The sequence below is a fragment of the Clavelina lepadiformis genome, chromosome 4 (assembly GCF_947623445.1).
Source record: "Clavelina lepadiformis chromosome 4, kaClaLepa1.1, whole genome shotgun sequence".
NCBI lineage: Eukaryota > Metazoa > Chordata > Ascidiacea > Aplousobranchia > Clavelinidae > Clavelina > Clavelina lepadiformis.
In genome coordinates, this window is record NC_135243.1 from 17,411,305 (window position 1) to 17,431,114 (window position 19,810).

Consider the following 19,810-nt stretch of genomic DNA (forward strand, 5'->3'; position numbering starts at 1 on the left):
TCGCCCGCCACAAGACGCCAAACTGACGAACTCAACCAGCCAGCAGACAGACGACAATCTTCTGGCCGCCGCCCAGTCACATGATTTGCTGCTTGATGGTTATTGGACCGTGACAGTGGAGATATTTTGTGTCTATCCCGTGGAGGCCATTTCTTGCATTTTTCAGCTTTTTGCTATCAAACTGGGAAATACCCTAAAACGATCGCTTTCATTAGTACTCACAACAAATGTAGTAACAGCAGCAGCAGCACAGTTGACTTGAAGAAACTTTCACAAGATAAATCGGGGATTTATCCATTTTATCAAACCATTCCTGCTGTCACACAGGGCCGACAGTCAATTTCTCATTTTACCGGTGACGCAGGTGTACAACATTTATCCCATAGACATTAGTCGATCATCGATCAATCCATCCGCCCATCGTCTTTTTTTTTTTTTTTTTTTTTTCCTCCTCCTCCTCTTCTTCTTCTTTTCTTCAGACTACTTTAATACAAACAAGAGTATCCCACCAGGGTGGGAGATGGGCCGAAGCAGCAGGTACTGCAATAGCTGCACAACCCTCAAACGAGCAGGCGCAAGCGCCTAGCGTCGTTCACCGTTCAAAAATCCGTTTAATCGAAGAGCAGTTCAATGAACTGCGTCCCAGGGATTAAACTGAGAAGAACAGATACTACACTTGATCTTAGCTCTTGAGAGCCGAGAAGCGATACCTCTACATCTTCCCGGACTCTTTTTATTCTTCTCAAAATCCTCCTCGACCTCCAAACGTTCCTATATCGCCCGCCACAAGACGCCAAACTGACGAACTCAACCAGCCAGCAGACAGACGACAATCTTCTGGCCGCCGCCCAGTCACATGATTTGCTGCTTGATGGTTATTGGACCGTGACAGTGGAGATATTTTGTGTCTATCCCGTGGAGGCCATTTCTTGCATTTTTCAGCTTTTTGCTATCAAACTGGGAAATACCCTAAAACGATCGCTTTCATTAGTACTCACAACAAATGTAGTAACAGCAGCAGCAGCACAGTTGACTTGAAGAAACTTTCACAAGATAAATCGGGGATTTATCCATTTTATCAAACCATTCCTGCTGTCACACAGGGCCGACAGTCAATTTCTCATTTTACCGGTGACGCAGGTGTACAACATTTATCCCATAGACATTAGTCGATCATCGATCAATCCATCCGCCCATCGTCTTTTTTTTTTTTTTTTTTTTTTCCTCCTCCTCCTCTTCTTCTTCTTTTCTTCAGACTACTTTAATACAAACAAGAGTATCCCACCAGGGTGGGAGATGGGCCGAAGCAGCAGGTACTGCAATAGCTGCACAACCCTCAAACGAGCAGGCGCAAGCGCCTAGCGTCGTTCACCGTTCAAAAATCCGTTTAATCGAAGAGCAGTTCAATGAACTGCGTCCCAGGGATTAAACTGAGAAGAACAGATACTACACTTGATCTTAGCTCTTGAGAGCCGAGAAGCGATACCTCTACATCTTCCCGGACTCTTTTTATTCTTCTCAAAATCCTCCTCGACCTCCAAACGTTCCTATATCGCCCGCCACAAGACGCCAAACTGACGAACTCAACCAGCCAGCAGACAGACGACAATCTTCTGGCCGCCGCCCAGTCACATGATTTGCTGCTTGATGGTTATTGGACCGTGACAGTGGAGATATTTTGTGTCTATCCCGTGGAGGCCATTTCTTGCATTTTTCAGCTTTTTGCTATCAAACTGGGAAATACCCTAAAACGATCGCTTTCATTAGTACTCACAACAAATGTAGTAACAGCAGCAGCAGCACAGTTGACTTGAAGAAACTTTCACAAGATAAATCGGGGATTTATCCATTTTATCAAACCATTCCTGCTGTCACACAGGGCCGACAGTCAATTTCTCATTTTACCGGTGACGCAGGTGTACAACATTTATCCCATAGACATTAGTCGATCATCGATCAATCCATCCGCCCATCGTCTTTTTTTTTTTTTTTTTTTTTTCCTCCTCCTCCTCTTCTTCTTCTTTTCTTCAGACTACTTTAATACAAACAAGAGTATCCCACCAGGGTGGGAGATGGGCCGAAGCAGCAGGTACTGCAATAGCTGCACAACCCTCAAACGAGCAGGCGCAAGCGCCTAGCGTCGTTCACCGTTCAAAAATCCGTTTAATCGAAGAGCAGTTCAATGAACTGCGTCCCAGGGATTAAACTGAGAAGAACAGATACTACACTTGATCTTAGCTCTTGAGAGCCGAGAAGCGATACCTCTACATCTTCCCGGACTCTTTTTATTCTTCTCAAAATCCTCCTCGACCTCCAAACGTTCCTATATCGCCCGCCACAAGACGCCAAACTGACGAACTCAACCAGCCAGCAGACAGACGACAATCTTCTGGCCGCCGCCCAGTCACATGATTTGCTGCTTGATGGTTATTGGACCGTGACAGTGGAGATATTTTGTGTCTATCCCGTGGAGGCCATTTCTTGCATTTTTCAGCTTTTTGCTATCAAACTGGGAAATACCCTAAAACGATCGCTTTCATTAGTACTCACAACAAATGTAGTAACAGCAGCAGCAGCACAGTTGACTTGAAGAAACTTTCACAAGATAAATCGGGGATTTATCCATTTTATCAAACCATTCCTGCTGTCACACAGGGCCGACAGTCAATTTCTCATTTTACCGGTGACGCAGGTGTACAACATTTATCCCATAGACATTAGTCGATCATCGATCAATCCATCCGCCCATCGTCTTTTTTTTTTTTTTTTTTTTTTCCTCCTCCTCCTCTTCTTCTTCTTTTCTTCAGACTACTTTAATACAAACAAGAGTATCCCACCAGGGTGGGAGATGGGCCGAAGCAGCAGGTACTGCAATAGCTGCACAACCCTCAAACGAGCAGGCGCAAGCGCCTAGCGTCGTTCACCGTTCAAAAATCCGTTTAATCGAAGAGCAGTTCAATGAACTGCGTCCCAGGGATTAAACTGAGAAGAACAGATACTACACTTGATCTTAGCTCTTGAGAGCCGAGAAGCGATACCTCTACATCTTCCCGGACTCTTTTTATTCTTCTCAAAATCCTCCTCGACCTCCAAACGTTCCTATATCGCCCGCCACAAGACGCCAAACTGACGAACTCAACCAGCCAGCAGACAGACGACAATCTTCTGGCCGCCGCCCAGTCACATGATTTGCTGCTTGATGGTTATTGGACCGTGACAGTGGAGATATTTTGTGTCTATCCCGTGGAGGCCATTTCTTGCATTTTTCAGCTTTTTGCTATCAAACTGGGAAATACCCTAAAACGATCGCTTTCATTAGTACTCACAACAAATGTAGTAACAGCAGCAGCAGCACAGTTGACTTGAAGAAACTTTCACAAGATAAATCGGGGATTTATCCATTTTATCAAACCATTCCTGCTGTCACACAGGGCCGACAGTCAATTTCTCATTTTACCGGTGACGCAGGTGTACAACATTTATCCCATAGACATTAGTCGATCATCGATCAATCCATCCGCCCATCGTCTTTTTTTTTTTTTTTTTTTTTTCCTCCTCCTCCTCTTCTTCTTCTTTTCTTCAGACTACTTTAATACAAACAAGAGTATCCCACCAGGGTGGGAGATGGGCCGAAGCAGCAGGTACTGCAATAGCTGCACAACCCTCAAACGAGCAGGCGCAAGCGCCTAGCGTCGTTCACCGTTCAAAAATCCGTTTAATCGAAGAGCAGTTCAATGAACTGCGTCCCAGGGATTAAACTGAGAAGAACAGATACTACACTTGATCTTAGCTCTTGAGAGCCGAGAAGCGATACCTCTACATCTTCCCGGACTCTTTTTATTCTTCTCAAAATCCTCCTCGACCTCCAAACGTTCCTATATCGCCCGCCACAAGACGCCAAACTGACGAACTCAACCAGCCAGCAGACAGACGACAATCTTCTGGCCGCCGCCCAGTCACATGATTTGCTGCTTGATGGTTATTGGACCGTGACAGTGGAGATATTTTGTGTCTATCCCGTGGAGGCCATTTCTTGCATTTTTCAGCTTTTTGCTATCAAACTGGGAAATACCCTAAAACGATCGCTTTCATTAGTACTCACAACAAATGTAGTAACAGCAGCAGCAGCACAGTTGACTTGAAGAAACTTTCACAAGATAAATCGGGGATTTATCCATTTTATCAAACCATTCCTGCTGTCACACAGGGCCGACAGTCAATTTCTCATTTTACCGGTGACGCAGGTGTACAACATTTATCCCATAGACATTAGTCGATCATCGATCAATCCATCCGCCCATCGTCTTTTTTTTTTTTTTTTTTTTTTCCTCCTCCTCCTCTTCTTCTTCTTTTCTTCAGACTACTTTAATACAAACAAGAGTATCCCACCAGGGTGGGAGATGGGCCGAAGCAGCAGGTACTGCAATAGCTGCACAACCCTCAAACGAGCAGGCGCAAGCGCCTAGCGTCGTTCACCGTTCAAAAATCCGTTTAATCGAAGAGCAGTTCAATGAACTGCGTCCCAGGGATTAAACTGAGAAGAACAGATACTACACTTGATCTTAGCTCTTGAGAGCCGAGAAGCGATACCTCTACATCTTCCCGGACTCTTTTTATTCTTCTCAAAATCCTCCTCGACCTCCAAACGTTCCTATATCGCCCGCCACAAGACGCCAAACTGACGAACTCAACCAGCCAGCAGACAGACGACAATCTTCTGGCCGCCGCCCAGTCACATGATTTGCTGCTTGATGGTTATTGGACCGTGACAGTGGAGATATTTTGTGTCTATCCCGTGGAGGCCATTTCTTGCATTTTTCAGCTTTTTGCTATCAAACTGGGAAATACCCTAAAACGATCGCTTTCATTAGTACTCACAACAAATGTAGTAACAGCAGCAGCAGCACAGTTGACTTGAAGAAACTTTCACAAGATAAATCGGGGATTTATCCATTTTATCAAACCATTCCTGCTGTCACACAGGGCCGACAGTCAATTTCTCATTTTACCGGTGACGCAGGTGTACAACATTTATCCCATAGACATTAGTCGATCATCGATCAATCCATCCGCCCATCGTCTTTTTTTTTTTTTTTTTTTTTTCCTCCTCCTCCTCTTCTTCTTCTTTTCTTCAGACTACTTTAATACAAACAAGAGTATCCCACCAGGGTGGGAGATGGGCCGAAGCAGCAGGTACTGCAATAGCTGCACAACCCTCAAACGAGCAGGCGCAAGCGCCTAGCGTCGTTCACCGTTCAAAAATCCGTTTAATCGAAGAGCAGTTCAATGAACTGCGTCCCAGGGATTAAACTGAGAAGAACAGATACTACACTTGATCTTAGCTCTTGAGAGCCGAGAAGCGATACCTCTACATCTTCCCGGACTCTTTTTATTCTTCTCAAAATCCTCCTCGACCTCCAAACGTTCCTATATCGCCCGCCACAAGACGCCAAACTGACGAACTCAACCAGCCAGCAGACAGACGACAATCTTCTGGCCGCCGCCCAGTCACATGATTTGCTGCTTGATGGTTATTGGACCGTGACAGTGGAGATATTTTGTGTCTATCCCGTGGAGGCCATTTCTTGCATTTTTCAGCTTTTTGCTATCAAACTGGGAAATACCCTAAAACGATCGCTTTCATTAGTACTCACAACAAATGTAGTAACAGCAGCAGCAGCACAGTTGACTTGAAGAAACTTTCACAAGATAAATCGGGGATTTATCCATTTTATCAAACCATTCCTGCTGTCACACAGGGCCGACAGTCAATTTCTCATTTTACCGGTGACGCAGGTGTACAACATTTATCCCATAGACATTAGTCGATCATCGATCAATCCATCCGCCCATCGTCTTTTTTTTTTTTTTTTTTTTTTCCTCCTCCTCCTCTTCTTCTTCTTTTCTTCAGACTACTTTAATACAAACAAGAGTATCCCACCAGGGTGGGAGATGGGCCGAAGCAGCAGGTACTGCAATAGCTGCACAACCCTCAAACGAGCAGGCGCAAGCGCCTAGCGTCGTTCACCGTTCAAAAATCCGTTTAATCGAAGAGCAGTTCAATGAACTGCGTCCCAGGGATTAAACTGAGAAGAACAGATACTACACTTGATCTTAGCTCTTGAGAGCCGAGAAGCGATACCTCTACATCTTCCCGGACTCTTTTTATTCTTCTCAAAATCCTCCTCGACCTCCAAACGTTCCTATATCGCCCGCCACAAGACGCCAAACTGACGAACTCAACCAGCCAGCAGACAGACGACAATCTTCTGGCCGCCGCCCAGTCACATGATTTGCTGCTTGATGGTTATTGGACCGTGACAGTGGAGATATTTTGTGTCTATCCCGTGGAGGCCATTTCTTGCATTTTTCAGCTTTTTGCTATCAAACTGGGAAATACCCTAAAACGATCGCTTTCATTAGTACTCACAACAAATGTAGTAACAGCAGCAGCAGCACAGTTGACTTGAAGAAACTTTCACAAGATAAATCGGGGATTTATCCATTTTATCAAACCATTCCTGCTGTCACACAGGGCCGACAGTCAATTTCTCATTTTACCGGTGACGCAGGTGTACAACATTTATCCCATAGACATTAGTCGATCATCGATCAATCCATCCGCCCATCGTCTTTTTTTTTTTTTTTTTTTTTTCCTCCTCCTCCTCTTCTTCTTCTTTTCTTCAGACTACTTTAATACAAACAAGAGTATCCCACCAGGGTGGGAGATGGGCCGAAGCAGCAGGTACTGCAATAGCTGCACAACCCTCAAACGAGCAGGCGCAAGCGCCTAGCGTCGTTCACCGTTCAAAAATCCGTTTAATCGAAGAGCAGTTCAATGAACTGCGTCCCAGGGATTAAACTGAGAAGAACAGATACTACACTTGATCTTAGCTCTTGAGAGCCGAGAAGCGATACCTCTACATCTTCCCGGACTCTTTTTATTCTTCTCAAAATCCTCCTCGACCTCCAAACGTTCCTATATCGCCCGCCACAAGACGCCAAACTGACGAACTCAACCAGCCAGCAGACAGACGACAATCTTCTGGCCGCCGCCCAGTCACATGATTTGCTGCTTGATGGTTATTGGACCGTGACAGTGGAGATATTTTGTGTCTATCCCGTGGAGGCCATTTCTTGCATTTTTCAGCTTTTTGCTATCAAACTGGGAAATACCCTAAAACGATCGCTTTCATTAGTACTCACAACAAATGTAGTAACAGCAGCAGCAGCACAGTTGACTTGAAGAAACTTTCACAAGATAAATCGGGGATTTATCCATTTTATCAAACCATTCCTGCTGTCACACAGGGCCGACAGTCAATTTCTCATTTTACCGGTGACGCAGGTGTACAACATTTATCCCATAGACATTAGTCGATCATCGATCAATCCATCCGCCCATCGTCTTTTTTTTTTTTTTTTTTTTTTCCTCCTCCTCCTCTTCTTCTTCTTTTCTTCAGACTACTTTAATACAAACAAGAGTATCCCACCAGGGTGGGAGATGGGCCGAAGCAGCAGGTACTGCAATAGCTGCACAACCCTCAAACGAGCAGGCGCAAGCGCCTAGCGTCGTTCACCGTTCAAAAATCCGTTTAATCGAAGAGCAGTTCAATGAACTGCGTCCCAGGGATTAAACTGAGAAGAACAGATACTACACTTGATCTTAGCTCTTGAGAGCCGAGAAGCGATACCTCTACATCTTCCCGGACTCTTTTTATTCTTCTCAAAATCCTCCTCGACCTCCAAACGTTCCTATATCGCCCGCCACAAGACGCCAAACTGACGAACTCAACCAGCCAGCAGACAGACGACAATCTTCTGGCCGCCGCCCAGTCACATGATTTGCTGCTTGATGGTTATTGGACCGTGACAGTGGAGATATTTTGTGTCTATCCCGTGGAGGCCATTTCTTGCATTTTTCAGCTTTTTGCTATCAAACTGGGAAATACCCTAAAACGATCGCTTTCATTAGTACTCACAACAAATGTAGTAACAGCAGCAGCAGCACAGTTGACTTGAAGAAACTTTCACAAGATAAATCGGGGATTTATCCATTTTATCAAACCATTCCTGCTGTCACACAGGGCCGACAGTCAATTTCTCATTTTACCGGTGACGCAGGTGTACAACATTTATCCCATAGACATTAGTCGATCATCGATCAATCCATCCGCCCATCGTCTTTTTTTTTTTTTTTTTTTTTTCCTCCTCCTCCTCTTCTTCTTCTTTTCTTCAGACTACTTTAATACAAACAAGAGTATCCCACCAGGGTGGGAGATGGGCCGAAGCAGCAGGTACTGCAATAGCTGCACAACCCTCAAACGAGCAGGCGCAAGCGCCTAGCGTCGTTCACCGTTCAAAAATCCGTTTAATCGAAGAGCAGTTCAATGAACTGCGTCCCAGGGATTAAACTGAGAAGAACAGATACTACACTTGATCTTAGCTCTTGAGAGCCGAGAAGCGATACCTCTACATCTTCCCGGACTCTTTTTATTCTTCTCAAAATCCTCCTCGACCTCCAAACGTTCCTATATCGCCCGCCACAAGACGCCAAACTGACGAACTCAACCAGCCAGCAGACAGACGACAATCTTCTGGCCGCCGCCCAGTCACATGATTTGCTGCTTGATGGTTATTGGACCGTGACAGTGGAGATATTTTGTGTCTATCCCGTGGAGGCCATTTCTTGCATTTTTCAGCTTTTTGCTATCAAACTGGGAAATACCCTAAAACGATCGCTTTCATTAGTACTCACAACAAATGTAGTAACAGCAGCAGCAGCACAGTTGACTTGAAGAAACTTTCACAAGATAAATCGGGGATTTATCCATTTTATCAAACCATTCCTGCTGTCACACAGGGCCGACAGTCAATTTCTCATTTTACCGGTGACGCAGGTGTACAACATTTATCCCATAGACATTAGTCGATCATCGATCAATCCATCCGCCCATCGTCTTTTTTTTTTTTTTTTTTTTTTCCTCCTCCTCCTCTTCTTCTTCTTTTCTTCAGACTACTTTAATACAAACAAGAGTATCCCACCAGGGTGGGAGATGGGCCGAAGCAGCAGGTACTGCAATAGCTGCACAACCCTCAAACGAGCAGGCGCAAGCGCCTAGCGTCGTTCACCGTTCAAAAATCCGTTTAATCGAAGAGCAGTTCAATGAACTGCGTCCCAGGGATTAAACTGAGAAGAACAGATACTACACTTGATCTTAGCTCTTGAGAGCCGAGAAGCGATACCTCTACATCTTCCCGGACTCTTTTTATTCTTCTCAAAATCCTCCTCGACCTCCAAACGTTCCTATATCGCCCGCCACAAGACGCCAAACTGACGAACTCAACCAGCCAGCAGACAGACGACAATCTTCTGGCCGCCGCCCAGTCACATGATTTGCTGCTTGATGGTTATTGGACCGTGACAGTGGAGATATTTTGTGTCTATCCCGTGGAGGCCATTTCTTGCATTTTTCAGCTTTTTGCTATCAAACTGGGAAATACCCTAAAACGATCGCTTTCATTAGTACTCACAACAAATGTAGTAACAGCAGCAGCAGCACAGTTGACTTGAAGAAACTTTCACAAGATAAATCGGGGATTTATCCATTTTATCAAACCATTCCTGCTGTCACACAGGGCCGACAGTCAATTTCTCATTTTACCGGTGACGCAGGTGTACAACATTTATCCCATAGACATTAGTCGATCATCGATCAATCCATCCGCCCATCGTCTTTTTTTTTTTTTTTTTTTTTTCCTCCTCCTCCTCTTCTTCTTCTTTTCTTCAGACTACTTTAATACAAACAAGAGTATCCCACCAGGGTGGGAGATGGGCCGAAGCAGCAGGTACTGCAATAGCTGCACAACCCTCAAACGAGCAGGCGCAAGCGCCTAGCGTCGTTCACCGTTCAAAAATCCGTTTAATCGAAGAGCAGTTCAATGAACTGCGTCCCAGGGATTAAACTGAGAAGAACAGATACTACACTTGATCTTAGCTCTTGAGAGCCGAGAAGCGATACCTCTACATCTTCCCGGACTCTTTTTATTCTTCTCAAAATCCTCCTCGACCTCCAAACGTTCCTATATCGCCCGCCACAAGACGCCAAACTGACGAACTCAACCAGCCAGCAGACAGACGACAATCTTCTGGCCGCCGCCCAGTCACATGATTTGCTGCTTGATGGTTATTGGACCGTGACAGTGGAGATATTTTGTGTCTATCCCGTGGAGGCCATTTCTTGCATTTTTCAGCTTTTTGCTATCAAACTGGGAAATACCCTAAAACGATCGCTTTCATTAGTACTCACAACAAATGTAGTAACAGCAGCAGCAGCACAGTTGACTTGAAGAAACTTTCACAAGATAAATCGGGGATTTATCCATTTTATCAAACCATTCCTGCTGTCACACAGGGCCGACAGTCAATTTCTCATTTTACCGGTGACGCAGGTGTACAACATTTATCCCATAGACATTAGTCGATCATCGATCAATCCATCCGCCCATCGTCTTTTTTTTTTTTTTTTTTTTTTCCTCCTCCTCCTCTTCTTCTTCTTTTCTTCAGACTACTTTAATACAAACAAGAGTATCCCACCAGGGTGGGAGATGGGCCGAAGCAGCAGGTACTGCAATAGCTGCACAACCCTCAAACGAGCAGGCGCAAGCGCCTAGCGTCGTTCACCGTTCAAAAATCCGTTTAATCGAAGAGCAGTTCAATGAACTGCGTCCCAGGGATTAAACTGAGAAGAACAGATACTACACTTGATCTTAGCTCTTGAGAGCCGAGAAGCGATACCTCTACATCTTCCCGGACTCTTTTTATTCTTCTCAAAATCCTCCTCGACCTCCAAACGTTCCTATATCGCCCGCCACAAGACGCCAAACTGACGAACTCAACCAGCCAGCAGACAGACGACAATCTTCTGGCCGCCGCCCAGTCACATGATTTGCTGCTTGATGGTTATTGGACCGTGACAGTGGAGATATTTTGTGTCTATCCCGTGGAGGCCATTTCTTGCATTTTTCAGCTTTTTGCTATCAAACTGGGAAATACCCTAAAACGATCGCTTTCATTAGTACTCACAACAAATGTAGTAACAGCAGCAGCAGCACAGTTGACTTGAAGAAACTTTCACAAGATAAATCGGGGATTTATCCATTTTATCAAACCATTCCTGCTGTCACACAGGGCCGACAGTCAATTTCTCATTTTACCGGTGACGCAGGTGTACAACATTTATCCCATAGACATTAGTCGATCATCGATCAATCCATCCGCCCATCGTCTTTTTTTTTTTTTTTTTTTTTTCCTCCTCCTCCTCTTCTTCTTCTTTTCTTCAGACTACTTTAATACAAACAAGAGTATCCCACCAGGGTGGGAGATGGGCCGAAGCAGCAGGTACTGCAATAGCTGCACAACCCTCAAACGAGCAGGCGCAAGCGCCTAGCGTCGTTCACCGTTCAAAAATCCGTTTAATCGAAGAGCAGTTCAATGAACTGCGTCCCAGGGATTAAACTGAGAAGAACAGATACTACACTTGATCTTAGCTCTTGAGAGCCGAGAAGCGATACCTCTACATCTTCCCGGACTCTTTTTATTCTTCTCAAAATCCTCCTCGACCTCCAAACGTTCCTATATCGCCCGCCACAAGACGCCAAACTGACGAACTCAACCAGCCAGCAGACAGACGACAATCTTCTGGCCGCCGCCCAGTCACATGATTTGCTGCTTGATGGTTATTGGACCGTGACAGTGGAGATATTTTGTGTCTATCCCGTGGAGGCCATTTCTTGCATTTTTCAGCTTTTTGCTATCAAACTGGGAAATACCCTAAAACGATCGCTTTCATTAGTACTCACAACAAATGTAGTAACAGCAGCAGCAGCACAGTTGACTTGAAGAAACTTTCACAAGATAAATCGGGGATTTATCCATTTTATCAAACCATTCCTGCTGTCACACAGGGCCGACAGTCAATTTCTCATTTTACCGGTGACGCAGGTGTACAACATTTATCCCATAGACATTAGTCGATCATCGATCAATCCATCCGCCCATCGTCTTTTTTTTTTTTTTTTTTTTTTCCTCCTCCTCCTCTTCTTCTTCTTTTCTTCAGACTACTTTAATACAAACAAGAGTATCCCACCAGGGTGGGAGATGGGCCGAAGCAGCAGGTACTGCAATAGCTGCACAACCCTCAAACGAGCAGGCGCAAGCGCCTAGCGTCGTTCACCGTTCAAAAATCCGTTTAATCGAAGAGCAGTTCAATGAACTGCGTCCCAGGGATTAAACTGAGAAGAACAGATACTACACTTGATCTTAGCTCTTGAGAGCCGAGAAGCGATACCTCTACATCTTCCCGGACTCTTTTTATTCTTCTCAAAATCCTCCTCGACCTCCAAACGTTCCTATATCGCCCGCCACAAGACGCCAAACTGACGAACTCAACCAGCCAGCAGACAGACGACAATCTTCTGGCCGCCGCCCAGTCACATGATTTGCTGCTTGATGGTTATTGGACCGTGACAGTGGAGATATTTTGTGTCTATCCCGTGGAGGCCATTTCTTGCATTTTTCAGCTTTTTGCTATCAAACTGGGAAATACCCTAAAACGATCGCTTTCATTAGTACTCACAACAAATGTAGTAACAGCAGCAGCAGCACAGTTGACTTGAAGAAACTTTCACAAGATAAATCGGGGATTTATCCATTTTATCAAACCATTCCTGCTGTCACACAGGGCCGACAGTCAATTTCTCATTTTACCGGTGACGCAGGTGTACAACATTTATCCCATAGACATTAGTCGATCATCGATCAATCCATCCGCCCATCGTCTTTTTTTTTTTTTTTTTTTTTTCCTCCTCCTCCTCTTCTTCTTCTTTTCTTCAGACTACTTTAATACAAACAAGAGTATCCCACCAGGGTGGGAGATGGGCCGAAGCAGCAGGTACTGCAATAGCTGCACAACCCTCAAACGAGCAGGCGCAAGCGCCTAGCGTCGTTCACCGTTCAAAAATCCGTTTAATCGAAGAGCAGTTCAATGAACTGCGTCCCAGGGATTAAACTGAGAAGAACAGATACTACACTTGATCTTAGCTCTTGAGAGCCGAGAAGCGATACCTCTACATCTTCCCGGACTCTTTTTATTCTTCTCAAAATCCTCCTCGACCTCCAAACGTTCCTATATCGCCCGCCACAAGACGCCAAACTGACGAACTCAACCAGCCAGCAGACAGACGACAATCTTCTGGCCGCCGCCCAGTCACATGATTTGCTGCTTGATGGTTATTGGACCGTGACAGTGGAGATATTTTGTGTCTATCCCGTGGAGGCCATTTCTTGCATTTTTCAGCTTTTTGCTATCAAACTGGGAAATACCCTAAAACGATCGCTTTCATTAGTACTCACAACAAATGTAGTAACAGCAGCAGCAGCACAGTTGACTTGAAGAAACTTTCACAAGATAAATCGGGGATTTATCCATTTTATCAAACCATTCCTGCTGTCACACAGGGCCGACAGTCAATTTCTCATTTTACCGGTGACGCAGGTGTACAACATTTATCCCATAGACATTAGTCGATCATCGATCAATCCATCCGCCCATCGTCTTTTTTTTTTTTTTTTTTTTTTCCTCCTCCTCCTCTTCTTCTTCTTTTCTTCAGACTACTTTAATACAAACAAGAGTATCCCACCAGGGTGGGAGATGGGCCGAAGCAGCAGGTACTGCAATAGCTGCACAACCCTCAAACGAGCAGGCGCAAGCGCCTAGCGTCGTTCACCGTTCAAAAATCCGTTTAATCGAAGAGCAGTTCAATGAACTGCGTCCCAGGGATTAAACTGAGAAGAACAGATACTACACTTGATCTTAGCTCTTGAGAGCCGAGAAGCGATACCTCTACATCTTCCCGGACTCTTTTTATTCTTCTCAAAATCCTCCTCGACCTCCAAACGTTCCTATATCGCCCGCCACAAGACGCCAAACTGACGAACTCAACCAGCCAGCAGACAGACGACAATCTTCTGGCCGCCGCCCAGTCACATGATTTGCTGCTTGATGGTTATTGGACCGTGACAGTGGAGATATTTTGTGTCTATCCCGTGGAGGCCATTTCTTGCATTTTTCAGCTTTTTGCTATCAAACTGGGAAATACCCTAAAACGATCGCTTTCATTAGTACTCACAACAAATGTAGTAACAGCAGCAGCAGCACAGTTGACTTGAAGAAACTTTCACAAGATAAATCGGGGATTTATCCATTTTATCAAACCATTCCTGCTGTCACACAGGGCCGACAGTCAATTTCTCATTTTACCGGTGACGCAGGTGTACAACATTTATCCCATAGACATTAGTCGATCATCGATCAATCCATCCGCCCATCGTCTTTTTTTTTTTTTTTTTTTTTTCCTCCTCCTCCTCTTCTTCTTCTTTTCTTCAGACTACTTTAATACAAACAAGAGTATCCCACCAGGGTGGGAGATGGGCCGAAGCAGCAGGTACTGCAATAGCTGCACAACCCTCAAACGAGCAGGCGCAAGCGCCTAGCGTCGTTCACCGTTCAAAAATCCGTTTAATCGAAGAGCAGTTCAATGAACTGCGTCCCAGGGATTAAACTGAGAAGAACAGATACTACACTTGATCTTAGCTCTTGAGAGCCGAGAAGCGATACCTCTACATCTTCCCGGACTCTTTTTATTCTTCTCAAAATCCTCCTCGACCTCCAAACGTTCCTATATCGCCCGCCACAAGACGCCAAACTGACGAACTCAACCAGCCAGCAGACAGACGACAATCTTCTGGCCGCCGCCCAGTCACATGATTTGCTGCTTGATGGTTATTGGACCGTGACAGTGGAGATATTTTGTGTCTATCCCGTGGAGGCCATTTCTTGCATTTTTCAGCTTTTTGCTATCAAACTGGGAAATACCCTAAAACGATCGCTTTCATTAGTACTCACAACAAATGTAGTAACAGCAGCAGCAGCACAGTTGACTTGAAGAAACTTTCACAAGATAAATCGGGGATTTATCCATTTTATCAAACCATTCCTGCTGTCACACAGGGCCGACAGTCAATTTCTCATTTTACCGGTGACGCAGGTGTACAACATTTATCCCATAGACATTAGTCGATCATCGATCAATCCATCCGCCCATCGTCTTTTTTTTTTTTTTTTTTTTTTCCTCCTCCTCCTCTTCTTCTTCTTTTCTTCAGACTACTTTAATACAAACAAGAGTATCCCACCAGGGTGGGAGATGGGCCGAAGCAGCAGGTACTGCAATAGCTGCACAACCCTCAAACGAGCAGGCGCAAGCGCCTAGCGTCGTTCACCGTTCAAAAATCCGTTTAATCGAAGAGCAGTTCAATGAACTGCGTCCCAGGGATTAAACTGAGAAGAACAGATACTACACTTGATCTTAGCTCTTGAGAGCCGAGAAGCGATACCTCTACATCTTCCCGGACTCTTTTTATTCTTCTCAAAATCCTCCTCGACCTCCAAACGTTCCTATATCGCCCGCCACAAGACGCCAAACTGACGAACTCAACCAGCCAGCAGACAGACGACAATCTTCTGGCCGCCGCCCAGTCACATGATTTGCTGCTTGATGGTTATTGGACCGTGACAGTGGAGATATTTTGTGTCTATCCCGTGGAGGCCATTTCTTGCATTTTTCAGCTTTTTGCTATCAAACTGGGAAATACCCTAAAACGATCGCTTTCATTAGTACTCACAACAAATGTAGTAACAGCAGCAGCAGCACAGTTGACTTGAAGAAACTTTCACAAGATAAATCGGGGATTTATCCATTTTATCAAACCATTCCTGCTGTCACACAGGGCCGACAGTCAATTTCTCATTTTACCGGTGACGCAGGTGTACAACATTTATCCCATAGACATTAGTCGATCATCGATCAATCCATCCGCCCATCGTCTTTTTTTTTTTTTTTTTTTTTTCCTCCTCCTCCTCTTCTTCTTCTTTTCTTCAGACTACTTTAATACAAACAAGAGTATCCCACCAGGGTGGGAGATGGGCCGAAGCAGCAGGTACTGCAATAGCTGCACAACCCTCAAACGAGCAGGCGCAAGCGCCTAGCGTCGTTCACCGTTCAAAAATCCGTTTAATCGAAGAGCAGTTCAATGAACTGCGTCCCAGGGATTAAACTGAGAAGAACAGATACTACACTTGATCTTAGCTCTTGAGAGCCGAGAAGCGATACCTCTACATCTTCCCGGACTCTTTTTATTCTTCTCAAAATCCTCCTCGACCTCCAAACGTTCCTATATCGCCCGCCACAAGACGCCAAACTGACGAACTCAACCAGCCAGCAGACAGACGACAATCTTCTGGCCGCCGCCCAGTCACATGATTTGCTGCTTGATGGTTATTGGACCGTGACAGTGGAGATATTTTGTGTCTATCCCGTGGAGGCCATTTCTTGCATTTTTCAGCTTTTTGCTATCAAACTGGGAAATACCCTAAAACGATCGCTTTCATTAGTACTCACAACAAATGTAGTAACAGCAGCAGCAGCACAGTTGACTTGAAGAAACTTTCACAAGATAAATCGGGGATTTATCCATTTTATCAAACCATTCCTGCTGTCACACAGGGCCGACAGTCAATTTCTCATTTTACCGGTGACGCAGGTGTACAACATTTATCCCATAGACATTAGTCGATCATCGATCAATCCATCCGCCCATCGTCTTTTTTTTTTTTTTTTTTTTTTCCTCCTCCTCCTCTTCTTCTTCTTTTCTTCAGACTACTTTAATACAAACAAGAGTATCCCACCAGGGTGGGAGATGGGCCGAAGCAGCAGGTACTGCAATAGCTGCACAACCCTCAAACGAGCAGGCGCAAGCGCCTAGCGTCGTTCACCGTTCAAAAATCCGTTTAATCGAAGAGCAGTTCAATGAACTGCGTCCCAGGGATTAAACTGAGAAGAACAGATACTACACTTGATCTTAGCTCTTGAGAGCCGAGAAGCGATACCTCTACATCTTCCCGGACTCTTTTTATTCTTCTCAAAATCCTCCTCGACCTCCAAACGTTCCTATATCGCCCGCCACAAGACGCCAAACTGACGAACTCAACCAGCCAGCAGACAGACGACAATCTTCTGGCCGCCGCCCAGTCACATGATTTGCTGCTTGATGGTTATTGGACCGTGACAGTGGAGATATTTTGTGTCTATCCCGTGGAGGCCATTTCTTGCATTTTTCAGCTTTTTGCTATCAAACTGGGAAATACCCTAAAACGATCGCTTTCATTAGTACTCACAACAAATGTAGTAACAGCAGCAGCAGCACAGTTGACTTGAAGAAACTTTCACAAGATAAATCGGGGATTTATCCATTTTATCAAACCATTCCTGCTGTCACACAGGGCCGACAGTCAATTTCTCATTTTACCGGTGACGCAGGTGTACAACATTTATCCCATAGACATTAGTCGATCATCGATCAATCCATCCGCCCATCGTCTTTTTTTTTTTTTTTTTTTTTTCCTCCTCCTCCTCTTCTTCTTCTTTTCTTCAGACTACTTTAATACAAACAAGAGTATCCCACCAGGGTGGGAGATGGGCCGAAGCAGCAGGTACTGCAATAGCTGCACAACCCTCAAACGAGCAGGCGCAAGCGCCTAGCGTCGTTCACCGTTCAAAAATCCGTTTAATCGAAGAGCAGTTCAATGAACTGCGTCCCAGGGATTAAACTGAGAAGAACAGATACTACACTTGATCTTAGCTCTTGAGAGCCGAGAAGCGATACCTCTACATCTTCCCGGACTCTTTTTATTCTTCTCAAAATCCTCCTCGACCTCCAAACGTTCCTATATCGCCCGCCACAAGACGCCAAACTGACGAACTCAACCAGCCAGCAGACAGACGACAATCTTCTGGCCGCCGCCCAGTCACATGATTTGCTGCTTGATGGTTATTGGACCGTGACAGTGGAGATATTTTGTGTCTATCCCGTGGAGGCCATTTCTTGCATTTTTCAGCTTTTTGCTATCAAACTGGGAAATACCCTAAAACGATCGCTTTCATTAGTACTCACAACAAATGTAGTAACAGCAGCAGCAGCACAGTTGACTTGAAGAAACTTTCACAAGATAAATCGGGGATTTATCCATTTTATCAAACCATTCCTGCTGTCACACAGGGCCGACAGTCAATTTCTCATTTTACCGGTGACGCAGGTGTACAACATTTATCCCATAGACATTAGTCGATCATCGATCAATCCATCCGCCCATCGTCTTTTTTTTTTTTTTTTTTTTTTCCTCCTCCTCCTCTTCTTCTTCTTTTCTTCAGACTACTTTAATACAAACAAGAGTATCCCACCAGGGTGGGAGATGGGCCGAAGCAGCAGGTACTGCAATAGCTGCACAACCCTCAAACGAGCAGGCGCAAGCGCCTAGCGTCGTTCACCGTTCAAAAATCCGTTTAATCGAAGAGCAGTTCAATGAACTGCGTCCCAGGGATTAAACTGAGAAGAACAGATACTACACTTGATCTTAGCTCTTGAGAGCCGAGAAGCGATACCTCTACATCTTCCCGGACTCTTTTTATTCTTCTCAAAATCCTCCTCGACCTCCAAACGTTCCTATATCGCCCGCCACAAGACGCCAAACTGACGAACTCAACCAGCCAGCAGACAGACGACAATCTTCTGGCCGCCGCCCAGTCACATGATTTGCTGCTTGATGGTTATTGGACCGTGACAGTGGAGATATTTTGTGTCTATCCCGTGGAGGCCATTTCTTGCATTTTTCAGCTTTTTGCTATCAAACTGGGAAATACCCTAAAACGATCGCTTTCATTAGTACTCACAACAAATGTAGTAACAGCAGCAGCAGCACAGTTGACTTGAAGAAACTTTCACAAGATAAATCGGGGATTTATCCATTTTATCAAACCATTCCTGCTGTCACACAGGGCCGACAGTCAATTTCTCATTTTACCGGTGACGCAGGTGTACAACATTTATCCCATAGACATCACGAGCGGCCGGCCTAAATCGGTCCATTTCTTTGCTCGCTTGCTTGCAAGGTGCCTGGCTTACTGCACGCGGTTTTACTGTCCTGTAACTTTACGGTAACGTCTGTGTGTGCGCGTTTGTTCAGGACTCAGCTTTTACATCTGTCTTCTACAGGTTACGTTGCAGTTACCTAAACATTGGAAAACTGTGAATTACTCATGGTTCTATTTTTACACTTTATGATTGCAGCAGAGTACGGTGCGTGGTAGACGTTATGGCGTACTACTGAGAGAAGTCTTAGTAAGACGATGTGTAAGTTTTGAAAATCGGTGTGCACCAACGTTTACCTTACAATTTAAACTCAATACTTTACCAATGCAATTACGTTACTGCTGAGTTTAATAAACCTGAGTTGCCCTATACTGATTCATTTCCAATATGTTTAACTCTATCTAAATCTATCTAGGCCTATACTTTACTTGTAAGTTGAATGTGTGCAACTGCACGCTTCGCAAGACGTTTAGTACACGCCATTTCTTTCGGCTTTCGCATGCACGACTTGTTGTCAAAAGCTTACATTCTTTGCAGTGGGGACAAGTTGTGCGAGGAATTGATTTAAGCCTATATCTTATGGTATTGCATTGGTTACAACTTTCTAACGACTCGTGTTTTTGGAAGGCTACGCTTACATATCTCGAACATCTTCACCTCAAGCAACACACACACTTCATTTTCATTTCTACCTTACAACACCGATGCATTCCATTGAGCGCATATAATATAATATTGCGATCGACATTAATACACATTGTACTG

The 19,810-nt window shown here is 44.8% G+C and overlaps 24 non-coding genes across 24 annotated transcripts; all 24 read right to left on the reverse strand.

Annotated features, from left to right (window-relative positions):
* Positions 1-515: 515 nt before the first annotated feature.
* Positions 516-708, reverse strand: LOC143457846 (U2 spliceosomal RNA). The gene has a single exon (XR_013117520.1). It is a non-coding gene; the product is annotated as a U2 spliceosomal RNA (small nuclear RNA).
* Positions 709-1,291: 583 nt separating this feature from the next.
* LOC143457848 (U2 spliceosomal RNA) lies at positions 1,292-1,484 on the reverse strand. The gene has a single exon (XR_013117522.1). It is a non-coding gene; the product is annotated as a U2 spliceosomal RNA (small nuclear RNA).
* A 583-nt stretch (positions 1,485-2,067) lies between these two features.
* LOC143457849 (U2 spliceosomal RNA) lies at positions 2,068-2,260 on the reverse strand. The gene has a single exon (XR_013117523.1). It is a non-coding gene; the product is annotated as a U2 spliceosomal RNA (small nuclear RNA).
* Positions 2,261-2,843: 583 nt separating this feature from the next.
* LOC143457851 (U2 spliceosomal RNA) lies at positions 2,844-3,036 on the reverse strand. Its single transcript, XR_013117524.1, has one exon. It is a non-coding gene; the product is annotated as a U2 spliceosomal RNA (small nuclear RNA).
* A 583-nt stretch (positions 3,037-3,619) lies between these two features.
* LOC143457852 (U2 spliceosomal RNA) lies at positions 3,620-3,812 on the reverse strand. The gene has a single exon (XR_013117525.1). It is a non-coding gene; the product is annotated as a U2 spliceosomal RNA (small nuclear RNA).
* A 583-nt stretch (positions 3,813-4,395) lies between these two features.
* On the reverse strand, positions 4,396-4,588 carry LOC143457853 (U2 spliceosomal RNA). Its single transcript, XR_013117526.1, has one exon. It is a non-coding gene; the product is annotated as a U2 spliceosomal RNA (small nuclear RNA).
* A 583-nt stretch (positions 4,589-5,171) lies between these two features.
* On the reverse strand, positions 5,172-5,364 carry LOC143457855 (U2 spliceosomal RNA). Its single transcript, XR_013117528.1, has one exon. It is a non-coding gene; the product is annotated as a U2 spliceosomal RNA (small nuclear RNA).
* A 583-nt stretch (positions 5,365-5,947) lies between these two features.
* Positions 5,948-6,140, reverse strand: LOC143457856 (U2 spliceosomal RNA). The gene has a single exon (XR_013117529.1). It is a non-coding gene; the product is annotated as a U2 spliceosomal RNA (small nuclear RNA).
* Positions 6,141-6,723: 583 nt separating this feature from the next.
* LOC143457857 (U2 spliceosomal RNA) lies at positions 6,724-6,916 on the reverse strand. The gene has a single exon (XR_013117530.1). It is a non-coding gene; the product is annotated as a U2 spliceosomal RNA (small nuclear RNA).
* A 583-nt stretch (positions 6,917-7,499) lies between these two features.
* LOC143457858 (U2 spliceosomal RNA) lies at positions 7,500-7,692 on the reverse strand. Its single transcript, XR_013117531.1, has one exon. It is a non-coding gene; the product is annotated as a U2 spliceosomal RNA (small nuclear RNA).
* A 583-nt stretch (positions 7,693-8,275) lies between these two features.
* LOC143457859 (U2 spliceosomal RNA) lies at positions 8,276-8,468 on the reverse strand. Its single transcript, XR_013117532.1, has one exon. It is a non-coding gene; the product is annotated as a U2 spliceosomal RNA (small nuclear RNA).
* A 583-nt stretch (positions 8,469-9,051) lies between these two features.
* Positions 9,052-9,244, reverse strand: LOC143457860 (U2 spliceosomal RNA). The gene has a single exon (XR_013117533.1). It is a non-coding gene; the product is annotated as a U2 spliceosomal RNA (small nuclear RNA).
* Positions 9,245-9,827: 583 nt separating this feature from the next.
* On the reverse strand, positions 9,828-10,020 carry LOC143457861 (U2 spliceosomal RNA). Its single transcript, XR_013117534.1, has one exon. It is a non-coding gene; the product is annotated as a U2 spliceosomal RNA (small nuclear RNA).
* Positions 10,021-10,603: 583 nt separating this feature from the next.
* Positions 10,604-10,796, reverse strand: LOC143457862 (U2 spliceosomal RNA). Its single transcript, XR_013117535.1, has one exon. It is a non-coding gene; the product is annotated as a U2 spliceosomal RNA (small nuclear RNA).
* Positions 10,797-11,379: 583 nt separating this feature from the next.
* LOC143457863 (U2 spliceosomal RNA) lies at positions 11,380-11,572 on the reverse strand. Its single transcript, XR_013117536.1, has one exon. It is a non-coding gene; the product is annotated as a U2 spliceosomal RNA (small nuclear RNA).
* Positions 11,573-12,155: 583 nt separating this feature from the next.
* Positions 12,156-12,348, reverse strand: LOC143457864 (U2 spliceosomal RNA). The gene has a single exon (XR_013117537.1). It is a non-coding gene; the product is annotated as a U2 spliceosomal RNA (small nuclear RNA).
* A 583-nt stretch (positions 12,349-12,931) lies between these two features.
* LOC143457866 (U2 spliceosomal RNA) lies at positions 12,932-13,124 on the reverse strand. The gene has a single exon (XR_013117539.1). It is a non-coding gene; the product is annotated as a U2 spliceosomal RNA (small nuclear RNA).
* A 583-nt stretch (positions 13,125-13,707) lies between these two features.
* LOC143457867 (U2 spliceosomal RNA) lies at positions 13,708-13,900 on the reverse strand. Its single transcript, XR_013117540.1, has one exon. It is a non-coding gene; the product is annotated as a U2 spliceosomal RNA (small nuclear RNA).
* Positions 13,901-14,483: 583 nt separating this feature from the next.
* On the reverse strand, positions 14,484-14,676 carry LOC143457868 (U2 spliceosomal RNA). The gene has a single exon (XR_013117541.1). It is a non-coding gene; the product is annotated as a U2 spliceosomal RNA (small nuclear RNA).
* Positions 14,677-15,259: 583 nt separating this feature from the next.
* On the reverse strand, positions 15,260-15,452 carry LOC143457869 (U2 spliceosomal RNA). The gene has a single exon (XR_013117542.1). It is a non-coding gene; the product is annotated as a U2 spliceosomal RNA (small nuclear RNA).
* Positions 15,453-16,035: 583 nt separating this feature from the next.
* LOC143457870 (U2 spliceosomal RNA) lies at positions 16,036-16,228 on the reverse strand. Its single transcript, XR_013117543.1, has one exon. It is a non-coding gene; the product is annotated as a U2 spliceosomal RNA (small nuclear RNA).
* A 583-nt stretch (positions 16,229-16,811) lies between these two features.
* Positions 16,812-17,004, reverse strand: LOC143457871 (U2 spliceosomal RNA). The gene has a single exon (XR_013117544.1). It is a non-coding gene; the product is annotated as a U2 spliceosomal RNA (small nuclear RNA).
* A 583-nt stretch (positions 17,005-17,587) lies between these two features.
* LOC143457872 (U2 spliceosomal RNA) lies at positions 17,588-17,780 on the reverse strand. Its single transcript, XR_013117545.1, has one exon. It is a non-coding gene; the product is annotated as a U2 spliceosomal RNA (small nuclear RNA).
* Positions 17,781-18,363: 583 nt separating this feature from the next.
* Positions 18,364-18,556, reverse strand: LOC143457873 (U2 spliceosomal RNA). Its single transcript, XR_013117546.1, has one exon. It is a non-coding gene; the product is annotated as a U2 spliceosomal RNA (small nuclear RNA).
* Positions 18,557-19,810: the final 1,254 nt, after the last annotated feature.